The 16,077-nt window shown below is 46.2% G+C and overlaps 1 protein-coding gene across 6 annotated transcripts in view; it reads right to left on the bottom strand.

Annotated features, from left to right (window-relative positions):
* The window catches only part of CACNA1E (calcium voltage-gated channel subunit alpha1 E), a 3,100,882-nt gene that overhangs the window by 1,792,959 nt on the left and 1,291,846 nt on the right, over positions 1–16,077 (bottom strand). The window lies entirely within an intron of this gene.

The raw sequence follows: 16,077 nt of genomic DNA on the forward strand, positions 1-16,077 counted from the left end.
GCTATTAGCGGTACCGTTATTTGCCCTGAAGTCCCTCAGCGGGTCCCTTCCTTAACGTGTGGTCTGGCCACACATTAAGGACGGGACCCGCTGAGGGACCTCGTATTATGGCGCTAAGGGATTACCGGCACTGGTGCCCTTACCGGTGCCGGTAATCCCTTAGCGCCATCCGTGTAATGAGGCCCATTGAATTTAACAAATAGCCACGCTATGTTTTTGAATCCTTCATTCTCAGTTTCATAATAAAATGAGAGTAGCTTGATAATGTCCATTCAGAATGCACTTATTTTGGTATCAGGTAATAATGTCCCCACGCATAATGTCCCCAAACATAATTTTGCCGGGTAAAGCCATTGGCAACATTACATATTGTGACATTATGTATGGGGATGGGTTGCGGGGATGTCCCCTGCACCCCTTGTAAAAAGAAAACTCAGGGTTTGTGGGGGGGTCTCCCGCATGTTCAATGTAATAATGTCTCTGCAAAAAACAGGGACTTTTTGGTCAGGAGACATTGTTGCAGGGACGTTATTACATGGAACCGTTCTTTTGCCATTAAACATGTAGCTATGTTTTCACAATGTGATCTAAAAAAGAGCAACACACGATGTAAATGAAACCCTTTGTCGGTCTTCATGCTTTGTACAGACTGCATACAAAAAGTTTATTTTAAACTCAACAGAGCTTTTGTAGTTATGTGAACACTTTCCATGTGTCATTTGCAGTAGGCGCGTCTTTACTTGACCAGCGTCAGATTCAATTGAAAAGGTTTGAACTAGTTTTGTGTGTGTTACTTTTCTTTGAAAGTAAGACATGTCAAACTAAACAGGTCTGAACTAATAGGGGAATACGCATCTCCCTCTGTGTTTGTTAAAACCTGCCAGACTCCATAGGCATGAATGCACACACTTCCCAGGTGCATGTCTTGCCTTTTATTGCTAAGTTGTTCAATTAAAAATATATTTATACAATATGCAACACATTGTTCCCTTCCACCCATCTTCAAAACCTCTCACTCTCTAGCTCCTATTGCTAAGTTGTTCAATTAAAAATATATATATACAATATGCAACACATTGTTCCCTTCCACCCATCTTCAAAACCTCTCACTCTCTAGCTTCTCGACCCTCAAACCTTCTCCCATGACTATTACAATTCTTGCCAAAAGGAGGCACTAAGAGGGAACCTCCTGCAGTGCCGGTCACAGAACATCTTTAACCCATGGCCTTAGCGAGGCAAAGCCATAATTAAGCTCTTATGGTTGAAACACATGTCAGAACTGGGATTTATAGGAGATTCTCCTAGTGCCTCTTTTTGGCGTGAATTTTGAAAATCATGTTAAAACGCAACTGAAAAAATATTAATATATTTTATGTTTAAACTAGTCGCATTATGTACAATTCATAGGTTGTGGCCAGCGGAAATAGGTTTCCAGGTCTCCTCGTCCTAATATTTTATTCATGTAAGCAGACAAAGGGAATCATTCTGGGACATGGTTCAACATATTTCAGGTAATGTCTTAACTAATCTCAGCACAACACATGTCTTGTTGCAGGAACCCATAGGTCTAGCTGCTGAAATTCACACAGGTTGGCTTGAACTTGTTTGCCCTTTGTTGTGCAAAGAAGTGAGAATGCCTCCCACAATGTGGAGGCTCTGGAATACACTGGCTTTTAGTAGATGCTAAATACCAGCACATTCCATAAGATTCCAATGTTTTCGTATCAGCATGAACATGACATGCTGGTGGAAAAAATGTACTTTTGATAGGCGGAGTGAGACTGGGACGCAGTAATGGAAACCCCTTATCATAGCTCCACCCCACGTGCCTTAACAACCAAAATCCCCAGAAGTGCAAAAAGTTCTGTTAAAACAGCCCTCTGCGGAGGCTGCTTAATGTTCTGATGGGAAGACATTAACATTTCCATGATTGTGTGCAAGGGACATTTTAAAAAGAAATCAGTTGAAATTGTGTTTTTTTCCACACAATTTCAGTGAAAAATTGAATGAAAAGGCAGGCAGTTCATATTCAGGTTTGTAGGGTAACATATGCAAATACCTAATAGATGCCAGGTCACCAACAGGGCACAGGAGCCTTGTCCAATGCATTTTGGTATGCCTTTGCCCAAGTTTGCTTTGACCACAAAGACAGTAATCAGGGCCGGCCTTAGCGGCCTTAGCACCTTGGGCTGGTTAAAAAAGAAGCCGGAGCGCACATTTATTTTCTAACTCCCCTCTCCGGCGCCTGTTAGGTGGTTAAGCACTGGAATAGGACGGTCATGCTAATGCATGCTCGCCCTATTCCACTGCAAACCACCCGCTCCCGCATCGAAGCGAGGAGATAATCATCTGAATAGGGTGCTGATGCAAAGCATCAGCATCCTATTGTTATTAAACGTACCCGCTGCCGCAGGCGCATTTAATAACAAGGGCACCTGCCGTGCCTTCTCCCATGACATCAGCTCAGGGGAGCCCTTGAAAGACTCCCCCGAGCTGGCGAGACAGGGGTTTAATGGTGCCCTGGGGGGCATGGCACCCCAGACGGTCTCCCGGTCTGCCCTGCCAAAATGCCGGCCCTGACAGTAATGATACTATAAGAACACATGTCCATGACAGATGTGCAATATAGGCCAGTTTCCTCATCTAAGAACAATCATCATGTTGCCTTGGACCATAATGCCAGTAAAATGCCAACCCATACTTCACCTTGCACACCACCCATATAATTCTCCACCATGTTTAGAGGAGGTCCCAGACATAGCCTGCACCCCTTCCCCTCATTTCGAGGTACCAGGAGCATACTCGCCCAGGTATGTGACGTATGAAGAGCAAATGAACCTACAAAGAGCTGCACTGGGACTCTGCCCAGTGTACATCAGAAGATCAATACCTGTTGAAGCGCCCATAACCAGACAACCCTGGGCAGCACGGTACCCTATCAGACAGCCATACCAGCCACTGATACAGAACGAAGTTTACCTACATACGTTCCACAAAGAGACCCCAAAAGCCTTAATGGAAGGCCAGTGGAAATGACTTAAGGGCCTTAACAGACTCGTTAATGAACAAAAGCGGCTATCGAAGACAAGCACGGCAGTGAGAGTAACTACGAAATAAATGTAATAGACACAGAGAAGAGACAATGGTAAAACGTGAGGAAACGGTGCTACGTGACAAGATGGAAGCAACCGACCTGTTAAACGTGTGTAAATAGGCTTGAAACGCAAGATGCTAAGAAATCGATGCTGCTTGCAATGCTTAGTAGAAGATAGAGCGGCAAGTGCCAACCATATATCTACCTCAATAAGGCAAATTATACAAGTGCGACTCCATTTTGTGAAAGCAGAAATGTACCCAGGCGGCCAGAGGCCTGACAGGCCAAGTTTCGAAACTCAGCCAAAGGCAAGAGAAGGAGCGGAATCGAAACTCAACAAAGAGCGACTCATGCCTAGGAAATCGAGGTCACCCAGAGAAAGGGAGGAGAGCGTCAGCTAACAAGACTCAAAATTCAGAGCATACCAGCCTGCCTCATGAAGGTCAAGATAAGGGGGGCCCATGCAGGTGGCTAGGCTGACACAGAATTAAATGCACTAAAAGCTGGAAACTGAAACAGATTCGTGGTGAACTAACATGTGACCGGCCAGGCATGAAGAAGTACCAGCGCCTGATGTCATCCAGGACCTGAGGATGCCATAACTTTTCCCGATAAGAAACTACAGTTTCGTGGCCATCCTTAGCCAACTAATTGACACATTGCCCTAAAACACTGATTGATGGAAGGGAGGCAGGGTGAAACTTGGGACAACAGGCACAGGGGTGTCCATTCTGCATGCTGCTAATTAAAAGTGGAAATTTATGTCTAGGGGTGTAACCTGCCCAATCACAATGGACCAAGTTATCTGGAGTCCTATAGATATTGTAACCAATAGAACGTCATAGTTGTAGTGACGTCTATCACGTGTGATGTAGAGGGATGGGCGTAGACGCCCACCCGATAAGAGGTATCCAATCCGCATGCCCTATTATCAGATACAGATATAACACCTATATTTAAGTTACCTTTCCTAACCAATTATATTGCATGATGATTTTTTATAGAATTAGACATCAGTGATGGCGATTTTTGCCTATAAGAATTGCTGTTCGACTGAGGTTCGAGGAAGTCGGAGCGAGACAGGTGATCGCAATGCTGCTGATTTCCATTTGTTTCTCTATTTGATATACTGAACATTAACCAGACTTCGCTTTGCCAACTTACTGAGTCCCCATTTTTGAGTTGTGTTGGAGTAAGTGAATCCTGCATCCCCTATCCTCACATGGAGCAGCTATCCTGTCTTTCAAGTTCTGGAGGGTGAGCGCTGACCTATAGGCCCGTCAGCGATTTCCTCTTCTCCAGAACACTTGGTAGCGTGATGATGGTTTCGGCCATTAATTATTGATCATTAATACTAAGACACCTTTAGACCGACGGCACGAAGTAACTCTAGGCCTTCGGTAAGATCACAAGTCCTTTCGCCATTCCGGCTGAGTAGACTGAGAAGCTCCCCATGGACAATGATAGAGTAACATTTTGAAAATCTGCAGTGGGTCTGAAGGAACCCGCCTTTCCAAGCATAACCCTTCTCATTCCCACAAGCAGCGGATCGGACGAAAACCTTAAAAGCAGGAAGAGGAAGGGGCGGTGATTCCCGAAGTTCCAGAGAGGAAAAGATGTGATCGGTGAGTGAAACAACAAACTCGTTACTTTGGCAAATGTCTTGTAGGCATTGGAGTAAGTAAGGGAAAGGTAACGGAGGGTGGCAGAGAAAAAATAAAGTAGTTAGAAGTAGAGAAGACTGTATATATAGGGGGTAATGACTCGAGTATAAGAAATAAAGAGTGGATACCGGGGGACACCCAAGTTAAAACGTAAGGATTACCAGGGGGGAACCTGAGACAAAAATGTAAGGATTACCAGGGGGGCACCTGAGACAATACGTAAGGATTACCAGGGGGGCGCCTGAGATAAAAACGTAAGGATTCGCTTATTCCTGCGCTTTAAAGAGTGGTCAGAAGAAGCGTGAACTCATAGCCAACAGTGGGGGGACAATTTAGGCTACAGTGATGATTAAAGACGGGATCAAAGGGGTTTGTTTACACCCCATGTCGAGGTATTGATTAGAAGGCAGGTATACGTGTGTCCAGCTGGTGTTCGTCTAGGCTGTCGAGTGTCTGTCACATGTGTCTTGTTGTATGTCAAATGTAAAATAATTGTATTAATGAGTGGTTGAAATGCATTTTGGCTTTATGCGATTCTGTAACTAAGAGGGAATCGCCATTGAATTGATGGGTTTTGAGTGAATGGTTGGTATAAATTTTGGCGGGAAAAGATTGGATTGGAGCTTGCGTATGTGGTGCTCGCTCATACCATTGAAAGGTTAAAGAATTGCATAAATACTGTTAGTGACGAAATTAAAAATGGAGGAAGTTACCCCGCTTGTGCATTTGTGCATGCAGCTACCCAAGCATGCATCAAAACTAAAAAAATACAGCACGGAGTGGGTCAAGGGTACCGCCAATAAGATGTTTATGCCCTGACCCCAGAACGGGTCACTCTCTAAGGCTGTTTTACAGCATATGACTACCTTCCTATATGCCACATATACAGGCAAGAAGCTAGAGAAACGTCTTGCTGTTATAGAATTGTGGAAAATGTTTGAAGAAACGAAGGTGGAAGAACCGCCCACAATGGATACTAAATGTATGTACGGAGGGGGGTGAGATGCCTACCGTGCCACCAGCCCCGCCTGAGCCAGTCATTGAAGGAAGCAAGTCAGAGGGTCTTTACCCACTAAGAGAACTTAAGGCAGCCACGGGTTATAGCAACCCAGCTTATGAGTCGCCTATGTACAGTAGTGACGATAATAAGGGAAAAGAACAGGAAAACAATATCGCCTCCGCGGTCTCAAGGGACAGAGAGAGATGCGAAGATGAAGGGAAAGATTGGGCATGGAGTTGTGCACCTCCAGATAAGGAGAAAGAGGGAAATAATCGTAAAGGAAATGAAGGTAGAGGTGATGAGATAGCATTCGCGAAAGACGAATGGATCGGAGGTCAAATATTACTGAAGTTGGATGGAAAAGGAAGTGATGATTTGAGGCCAAGGAGAGGTCTGATGAGACGCAAAGGAGAGAGAGAGAGAGAAAGGGATTGAAGAAAGGGATGAAAGGACAAGAAAGAAAGATAGGCTAAGGCAAGAACAACTATATCGCGAAGAGCAAGGAACACCGCTTAGTCGCACACAGTACGCAGCCTATAAAAAGTACAGGCAGAACATGTTAAGGTTAGAGGAAGAAAGGAGAGTGCACGAAAGGAAAGTAAAAAAGCGGGAAGATGAGGAAAGTAGAAGGGCAAAGTAACGTAGAAATGAACGGATGAGGGAAGTAGATAAGGCTAGAGAAGAAGCAAAGAAGCGAAAGGAAATAGACGAGGAAATAGAACGTAAGCACAGACAGAGGGCACAGGATCTTGAATATTTGGAGCGGGAAGTGATTAAACCCAATCCTACAGTAGAATGGGAAGACATAGAAGAATTCTTTCCTGCAAGCGATGCAGTACCAGGTACAAGCGGGACAATTATTGAAGATGACTTCGACACCAGAAGCATCGGGGAAACGATCGATAACATATACGATGAGATGGGGCTTGAACAGATATCTGATGGGGGAAGGGAAGATAAGCGCTTAGAGAGCACTCAGCTATATGACACTGAGGATGTCACCCAAAGTAGTGGGAGCAGGGGACTGTCCCTAGACAGGCTGGAGATTGGGCAGAATAAAGAAGATGCAAGGAGTTGTGTAAACTGGGCGTATTCAGAATCTGACTCCGGTGGGGAAACGGAGGATGGGGCACATGAAAAAGGGAGACGGTGCGAAAAACAGCTCCGACGGGGCCGAGGGGTATGATGGTCAGACGCTAGCGAGTCCACAAGTAAGGCACCAAAGTCTGCCGCGCAGTCCGGCCGACATGAAGGAACAACCCACAGTCAGAGGCGGGCGTCAGCACCTGCCTATGCAGACAGATTAAGGGCATTGCCAGGTAGACGGCAAGGCGGGAATGCTACCCCGGCAATACACCGAAGAGCTATGGGGAAAGAGAAGGAGGACTGTGCATTCCAATTCCCGTTGCTAGAAAAGGGGGGAAAAAGACAACAATGTATTCCATGGCCACACATGGACCGAGAGAACCTTAAAAATAAGCTTCCAATGCTGATATCCGGAAAGTGGATACACGAGTTAGAGAAAATGACGGGGGGTTTCACCTTAGCTATAGGGGACATTAAGGGCCTCCTAATTGCCATACTTGGTGAAAGAGCAGATGATGTATGGAAACGGGCAGGCTATCCTAGGGTAACCCTAACACACACCTCCTATGACAGAGCGCCATTTAATAACTGTAGGGCAGCAGTGTGGAAAGCGCTGCGAATGCTATATCCAGACACTTCTGATATGGGGGCTACAATGACTCGGAAAATGAAAGAGTCAGAGGATCCGTTGATTTATATCCAGAATTTTCAAGATGCGTGGGTGCTCGAAACACATGAGTCTTGGACAAAATCTATCCCTGTATTCTACCACATATTATGCCAAGGGTTGCCTGAACCGGTGCAGAAGCAGCTCATAAAATTGGTAGGAGTAGAAGCAAAACCATGGGCCGAAATACAGTTTACAATCCCACACTACTGTAGATTGTTGCAAGAAAAGAATTGGAAAAAGGAGGCAACTCGTAAGGGCGAGGAGGCGAAGCTGGTGTAAAAGAAGCTCTCGAAGTATGCTCTCGAGGGAGCCATGCTCACCAGCCCAGCCGAGCCAAGCGCACAACAAGCGACCAACCCATCGCAGACTAATCAGGGTAACGCAGGATTTTACCCAAATGAAAGGGGTTTTGGAGGAAGAGGATGGCAGAGTAATCAAGGAGGGTTTCGAGGTAACCAGGGAGGCTTTCAGAATAATCAAAATGGCTTTCAGAACGCGCAGATGGGCGGTCCAGCTATGCCAGATGGACAGATGGCCCGACAACCGCCAGCGTGTTGGCTGTGTGGAATGACAGGACACGTGGCGCGCATGTGCAGAAGCCAAGGCATGTGGCAAAACAGCCAAGGGATGGGGGCAGGCATGGTGAATCAGCCTGCCGTCCCGCAACAGGGCGGTGCACAAAATTACACAGTGCATCCGCAGGCGTCATGCGTGCAGCAAGGTGCGCAGCAAGTGGTTCAACCACTGAACATGGGGAACTTGCTGCAGGGACAATCCCAGCAGGCACCACTGCAAATGTCACAGGGCACTAGCTCCAGAGGGTTAGTTAACCCTGGGGCTGGGGGAAATCAACAAGTATACAGTGGGCCGAATTTATATATGAAATAGGACAGCTCACGGGGGACTCTGATGTGCTCTATCCTATCAGTGACACCAGACCCTAACAGGGAACCAAGGGCGAATGTCACCATAGGGGGTAAAGAATATTCCTTCTTAGTGGACACGGGTGCTACGCGCTCGTGCATACGAGAGGGCAAATTTTCCTTGTCCAGCGAGACTATAGATACTCAGAGTTTCACTGGAGCTCATAGTACAGTTCCCTTTACAGACACATTCCCAGTCTCAGTGGGAGAGCGTGAAATGAATGTACCCCTATTATATTCGCGTCAGACTCCAGTAAATATTCTGGGCAGAGACCTGATGACTAAATTAAACATGACCATCTCGTTTACAGAGAATGGTATAGTGTGCTCCACTCCAGGAATGCATTATTCAAATGTGTGTGAAATGATCAGAGCATACTCAGGATGTATAGCCATGAGAGCTGTACCGTTAGAGCCAGAAGTCTTTGCATATGGCGTGCAGGTGCTTATGGCGGGACTGCCAGGCCTCGCAGACAAAACTATGAGAACCCCTGATGAGTGTCTGTTCAGACCAAGAATACCCATGCACGAAGAGGAGGGACAAGTATTTGCCTTAATGATACAATCTGCCGCAGTGCGAGGGAAAGTGGTATTGGTCGAAGGATATGATGACAAAGGCAGACAATGATGTGCGATTATTGCCATCGAAGAAGGGTATCGAGTGCCTGACGTCACCGATGACGATCTGTTCGAAGAGCACCCTGACCTAGAGGTGACAAGAGTGGAAGTAAGTCTCACATTTTGGGTCAAAATGATCAGACGGGAGGTGTCACAGAGAATGATGCTGGCGCTGGTACGTCCAGAATACTTTGATGATGACATGGCCCAAGTGTCTGCTGCAGTATGGACTACAGGGCCCTATGATGTAGGTCTCCTGAAGGGGGCAGGTGAAGTGAAAATTAAACTGAAACCAGGAGCAATTTAACCACGAGCGCAACAATATCCCATGCCCAGAGAAGCGGATGAAGGGATCGCGAAGACAATTTCTGCCATGATGGAGCAGGGCATTTTAGTGATGTCAGGATCACCTTGCAACACAGTGATTTACCCTGTCAAAAAATCAAAGGGAGGGTCTTGGCGTTTAATCCAAGATTTACGAGCATTAAACGATATAGTTGAAGCCGAGTTCCCTCTAGTCCCTAACCCATCCACAATACTGTGTAATATATACACTGAGGCAAAATATTTCACAGTGATCAATTTGAAAAATGCTTTTTTCTCAATCCCGTTGCACCATGACTCTCAAGACCTGACGTCATTCACCTTCAGACAAATGCGCCTGAAAAGTACGAGGTTGCCACAGGGGTATTGCGAGTCCCCATCTATTTTCAACAGAGTCCTGCAAATGGACCTAAGCAATATTGTGGTGGACAGTGTTGTTTTGCAGTATGTAAATGACATTCTGATCTGCAGCACCACTGAAGAGCAATACAGGTGCGACTCAGTCCAGCTATTGACTATACTGGCTGAAAAAGGATACAAAGTTGATAAGGAAAAGTTGCAGTACTGTCAACAGGAGGTGTTGTACATAGGGCAACTAATCTCTCATGAGAGGAAAAAGGTAACCCCAGAAAGAGCTAAAGCCATCATGAACACGGCCAAGCCATGCACAATAAAACAAATGCAGAGCTTCTTAGGCCCGTGCAATTATGTCAGAGCATGGGTCTTCGACTACAGCCCGTATACCAAGCCCTTGCTTCAGGCTTTGAAGAAAGCCAGGCAACAAAAGGAGAAATTGAATGGAATGAGGCAATGGAGAAAGGGTTTGCAGAACTTAAGGGGGCAATTTGTAAGGCCCCATTTCTCAGGATTCCTAATTATGCAGAGGAATTCTACCTGTTCTCACACTCCGATGGTAATTTTATGACAGCAGTAATTGCGCAGCAAACCTCACTGTGGTACAAGCCCCTAGCATATTACAGCGGGAGTCTGGACCCGGTTATGAAGGGCCACTTCCCATGCGAACAAAATCTAGCTGCTGCCGCATTTGCTATCGAAAAGGCGTCATCCATCGTGATGGGGTGCTCCATGACATTGTATGTTGAACACTCGCTGTTCGCCATACTAGAGAAGCCAAAGGGCACGCTGACATCTCAGAGAGCATCTGCCTATGAGGTGATTATCTCTAACCCATCGATCAAAATAGTTCGATGTAAAACTGTGAAACCAGCTACATTCATAGCTGAGCCAGTCACAGTGGGAGGACCTATACACGACTGTGCGAACTATGAGGAATTCTATGATGAGATCCCCAGGGTAAAGGAAAACGCCCTGGCAAGTGGCGAGATCGTCTTTATTGACGGTTCTTCGAGAATCGACCAAGAAGACGGACAAAGGTATACAGGCGTGGCCGTGGTAAAACACCTAGTGAATGGAGAGTTTTGAGTGCTCATAAGTGAACAAATACCCTCTCACTATTCTGCGCAAGCTGCAGAACTGCTGGCACTGATACTCGCCTTTGAGAATCATGCAGACCAGGAAGTAACTATGTACAGTGACTCAGCCTATGTGAGGTCCACAGTACATGCAGGTCTAGCGCGCTGGAAAAGGAGGGGCTACCTCCGAGCAGACGGCACGCCAGTGCAATATACAGCATTATTGGACAGGCTGATAAAAGCACTACAGCTTCCACTGGGCATAGCGGTCGTGAAATGCAATGCACCGCTCATACCAAGGGGACGGATTTCGTGTCATGTGGAAATCATGAAGTGAACACGGAAGCCAAGCGCATGGCATCCAAAACTGAAACAATCATGGACGTGGAGGTGGCACGTACCAATGAGAGGATGATGGTAGCGCGAGCCACACCAGAAGCCTATAGCAATATGGGGCAGACTCAGCTAATGGAGCTCCAGGGGGAGGCACCTCAGGAGGAAAACAAATTGTGGAAGCGTAAAGGGTGTTCTTTAAACCCCTCCGACGGGTTGTGGAGGTAAACCAGTAATGCCTGTCGCCCTTCTAAAAGTAGCATTAGAACAACTACACTACCCCATCCATATGACAAAAGAAAATCTTGCTGCAACGCTCGCAGAAGACTGGTTCACACCGAATTTAGCAGAGCATGTTGCATTTTTCATAGTGAACTGCATTATCTGCCAGCAATTCACAGCGGGGCACACATTAAAAGTAGTGAGAGGAATCATTCCCAGACCAAATGGACCGTTCCAGCACTTGCATATCGACTACGTCGACATGATTCAAGTGTGCAACGGGTACAGGTATTTAATTGTGGTGGTGTGTCCATTCTCTAGATGGATAGAAACAGGTCCCTGTACACACCCAGACACTACCTGTGCTGCCAAGTTCCTAGTGAGGGAAGTGTTCCCTAGGTGGGGGGTGTGCGAAGTAATGAGATCAGATAACGTGGCTCACTTTGTAAATTCAGTTTTCGAACAGATTAGCTTGTTGCTTGGTATAAAGCACAAGTTCTCGTCGGCGTATCATCCTGAGGGGAACGGCATATCTGAACAGGTCAACGGCTTGCTTAAGGAGAGGATAGCCAAGTTGAAGCTCACATTAAAGAAGGGATGGCTGCACTGTCTACCATTGGCATTGTATGCACTTCGGAACCAACCCGGCTCCGACCATCATCTTATGCCGCACGAGATAGTTACAGGCAGAAGGATGAGGACCTCTCTTATCCCCCGAGATAGAGCTAGTTGTGATGCCCAGCCGACTAGAGAGGTCCTGGGAACAGAGATGCAAAAGTATCTTAACTGTATGACATCCAGCGCCTCTGTCATTACAGGCCAGCTGCAGCAACGGCGAAAAGGGGACGGCGCAGCATGGAACACTGCAGGAAGTGCTGAAGCAGACACCGAGCAAGGTGTACATGCGCCCCTCGTCTTCCCTGGTGACAGCGTGCTTGTGAAGAATTTTACCAGGAAAAGGTGGGACGAGCGAAGATTTAATGGCCCTTTCATCGTAGAGGACTGCACCCCCTCCGCCGTCAAGCTCCAGGGCAGAAGGGCATGGATCTTCCTGAATGACATTAAACCCTATATAGGAGAGAACCCTCCTTCTGCATCCAACTGCAAAGAAACCACAGACAACGGGGAAGAACCTCAGCATGTGCAGACAAGATCCATGGCGAGGAAGAAGTACGCATGAGCAGAAAACCAAGACAAAGAAAACCAAGACAAAGAACCCTGATGCAAGTTGTGGCATAAAACTGGACAGGTTCCCCAAGGAAAGGGGGAATAAGGACATAACGAACACTCTGTACATCCCAGTTGCATGGTAAAGAGAAACACATCCAAAGCCACAACAATATTGATAAAATGAACTTTTGAAAGCACGACATGCTCAATTAGTACAAAGAATCAAGACTCTGATAGACTGCAAGTAAGACATTGCCTGAGAGTGTAACACAGTATCCTGAAGCAATCAGTCTTGAGACTTTGTTCACAGAATTTATGATATCCCCCAGTAGAAACATCACAGAGGATGTGCTTTCCTGTTTCCGGCTAGTATTAGAGACATATCCATCACTTGTAGGGAGAGTTACCAGTATCACAGACTTTATTAAAGATCCGGCCAACAAGAAAATAATCTGGCAACTACTGACTGTCATCACGGAAGCTTTCATTGCACTGCCCGAGTACAGTGATAAGGGTACAGATGCTTCCACCTCAAGTGATCATTAATGAACTGACATACACACTCTTCTTCTTCATCATAGAGGAATGCCCAGGACTCGTCGGGAGAACCACAGACACCTTAACCTTTATCAGAGATCCAAGAAACAACGAATTCCTAAACCGAGTGTGGTACAAACTGAACTACGTGGTCGCAATCCACACAGCAGGAAAGTGTAAAGAATGTTCACGTCACAAGAAAGGCCTATGATCTAGAGACCAGAAAATCAGGACGAATGTCGTTATCACCAGAAGACAGCAGATATGCATACCATGTTTTCTTTCACCTCATTGAGAACTTTCCAGAACTAGAGGGTAGACCCAGCAATGTTGACGTACCCGCATTCCTCAGAGACCCGGTAAAGAACACACAATTAAACAAGCTCCTGAGAGCCATCATAGCGCAACTGAGAAGTAATTATGTTCATCAAATGCTGCGGAGAGCCTTGTGAAGAGGAAGATCCCAATAAACTTTCCGCCGTGGAGCAGATCGAGGGGAGAGACACTACTCATCAACTTGTCGCTGAGAGACAGAGTGAAAGGAGCGGACACAAGAACTTCACCATCTTATTTTCCTTTTCCTTCATTTTTCTCATTTTTTCCTATTTTTTAATATGTTCACTCTTATTTTTATTTTTGTTTTTACTTTTACAATATTTTATTTTTTTGTGATTTTTAGCAGTTGCATCTTTTCATCCTTTCGCATTGAACAAGTTCCAGCATGTCCTCAGGACCAAGGCAAATTCGAGGCGTGCATTGGACCTCACCTATTATCAATATGCATAATGAATGTGATGTACCGTAGTTGCTAGCCTAACCCTTTTCCATAGTCTAGCACAGGAACTGTACTGAGTATCCAGAGACTACCGTTGTCACTCACATGAAGGGGTACATTTGGAGAAGCACTCGTCCCTCTAATAGTAACAAACCCTCGAAATACGAGACCAGAACAAAAGAAGGAATAAATAATTGACTATGAACTCATTCGAAATGGGGGCCCAGAACAGTAACTTGGTTTTACCCCCAACAAAAGGGCGCCCCCACTTCCCTGGAAGAAAATGCTGCAAATTGTTGTTCCGAACGATTGTGTATATGTATAGTTATTATTATTGTTTTTCTGTCATTAACAATCAGAACTGTTTTCTTTATTGGTGCGCGAAGTGCCCCAATCTCAGTGCAACCACCAGATAATAAACAACTGGGGCCTACGAAAGCACCCAGACCCTATATTGTCATTCCAGTTCCGAGAAAACCTGATGATAAAAATAATGAACTGAATTTAAAGTAATAAGCAATGATTTAGACACATTTGAGGTAACAAATGAAGAGAAAAGCTGGAGACAGGGTCAGCACAGAATGAATGAAAACACTGCACTGACCACTGCACGCACCCACACACAGGATACACACAGACAAGGGCAAGTGTCAATGGCTACAGGGCCTCCAACGACGGCAGCAGAGAAGAGGAGACTGCCTACTGAACAATGAGGTCCAGAAAACAGTGGAAGTACCCACGAGGAGCCAAGTGAAACACTAGAGAGAGAGGGCATAGCAAAATCCCCCAAAAGAACAGAAGTAGCCACAAAGGAATTCACAGAGAAAACACAAAGGCTGATAGACTATTTGTTCCCTTTTATAGTCAGAGCAAAGAAACTACACAAGGAACTGGAACATAGAACTGCAGATACTATTACGACAAACACGCCAGCTCGAGTACTGCAAACAAGCACCAGATCTATAACTCAGCCTCACGCTGAGGAGATGGTGAGCCATTGGCAGCCAGAGAACCACAATGAAAACCAACAAGAGGAGAGGAAGAGAAACACAAAACCTTCTCCTACCACAGCGATGCAGTAGAGGCAGCCTGCTCCACCGAGACACCCAGAGAGGAAAAGCAGCACAGACGCATTTAGAGACATAGGGCCTCATTACACGGAAGGCGGTGATCCAGGGTGCTATTAGCACCCTGGACCATGCCGGTAAATTACCGGCACCGCCTTGGCGGTAAGGGGATTTACCGCCCCATTCCAAGGTCGGTGGGGTGGTAAATCCCCCTTCCGCCATTGCCCTTCCCCATTCCCATTTCTGCCCCATAGGGCTCTATGGGAATGGGGAAGGCGCTAATTACGGTACCGCAATTTTGCGGTGCCGTAATTAGCTCCGAGGTCCCTTAGCGGGTTGGTTTTTAACGCCTGCAAAAAGCAGGCGTTAAAGCACCAACCCGCTAAGGGACCTCGTAGTACGGCGGTAAGGGTTAACGGTCACCGTTGCCATTAACGGTGACCGTTAACCCTTACCGCCGTCCGTGTAATGAGGCCCATAGTCATAGCCACTACAGAAGAACGCTGAGAATCAAGAGAAACCCACACGAAGATAACAATGAAGTTAATGATTACCTGGACAGCCCAGCCCATCTCGGAAACAACATATGGTACCAGCACATGAAGGAAGTAGGACGAAGGCAGTCAGAAAGAGAGTGCTTCGTCTGTGCTCTGCTTCCATACAGCATGGGAAAATCCAAGATCTTCGTGGCTGTAGAAATTGATGTCCCTACAGCACACTGTATGTCACATGTAGCAATGTGTAACACCAGAGGACAATTTATAGGAAAAGACGCCTCGTTGACATGGGTCTACGAAAAGGATTACCCGGATGAAGATGGCTACGTCCAGGACATTAAAACAAGAAACCGAGCACACACCAGAAATCATGTGATCAGGTACGAGAACCCTGGCATCAAAGGATCAGGGATAAGATTGGAAGTTAACCCGAGACTGAACGTTCAAGGGAAGACTGAAGAAGAGGCTCAAATCTGGAAGAACAGAGGCCAAATGCAGATCTGGGGGACAGTGGTCTCCCCAGATGGATGGGAGGATGGAGTAGTAATCTGCCGAGCATGGATGGTCCTTGGAGCCTGCAAGGAAGCAATAGAGAATTCACAGAGGTTATGCAAATCTCTGTGGCGAAAGTTGGTAAAACTGCTAACATGGGTCGAAGATAGAG

This window comes from Ambystoma mexicanum, chromosome 1q (genome assembly GCF_040938575.1).
Source record: "Ambystoma mexicanum isolate Mex_15411 chromosome 1q, UKY_AmexF1_1, whole genome shotgun sequence".
Taxonomy (NCBI): domain Eukaryota; kingdom Metazoa; phylum Chordata; class Amphibia; order Caudata; family Ambystomatidae; genus Ambystoma; species Ambystoma mexicanum.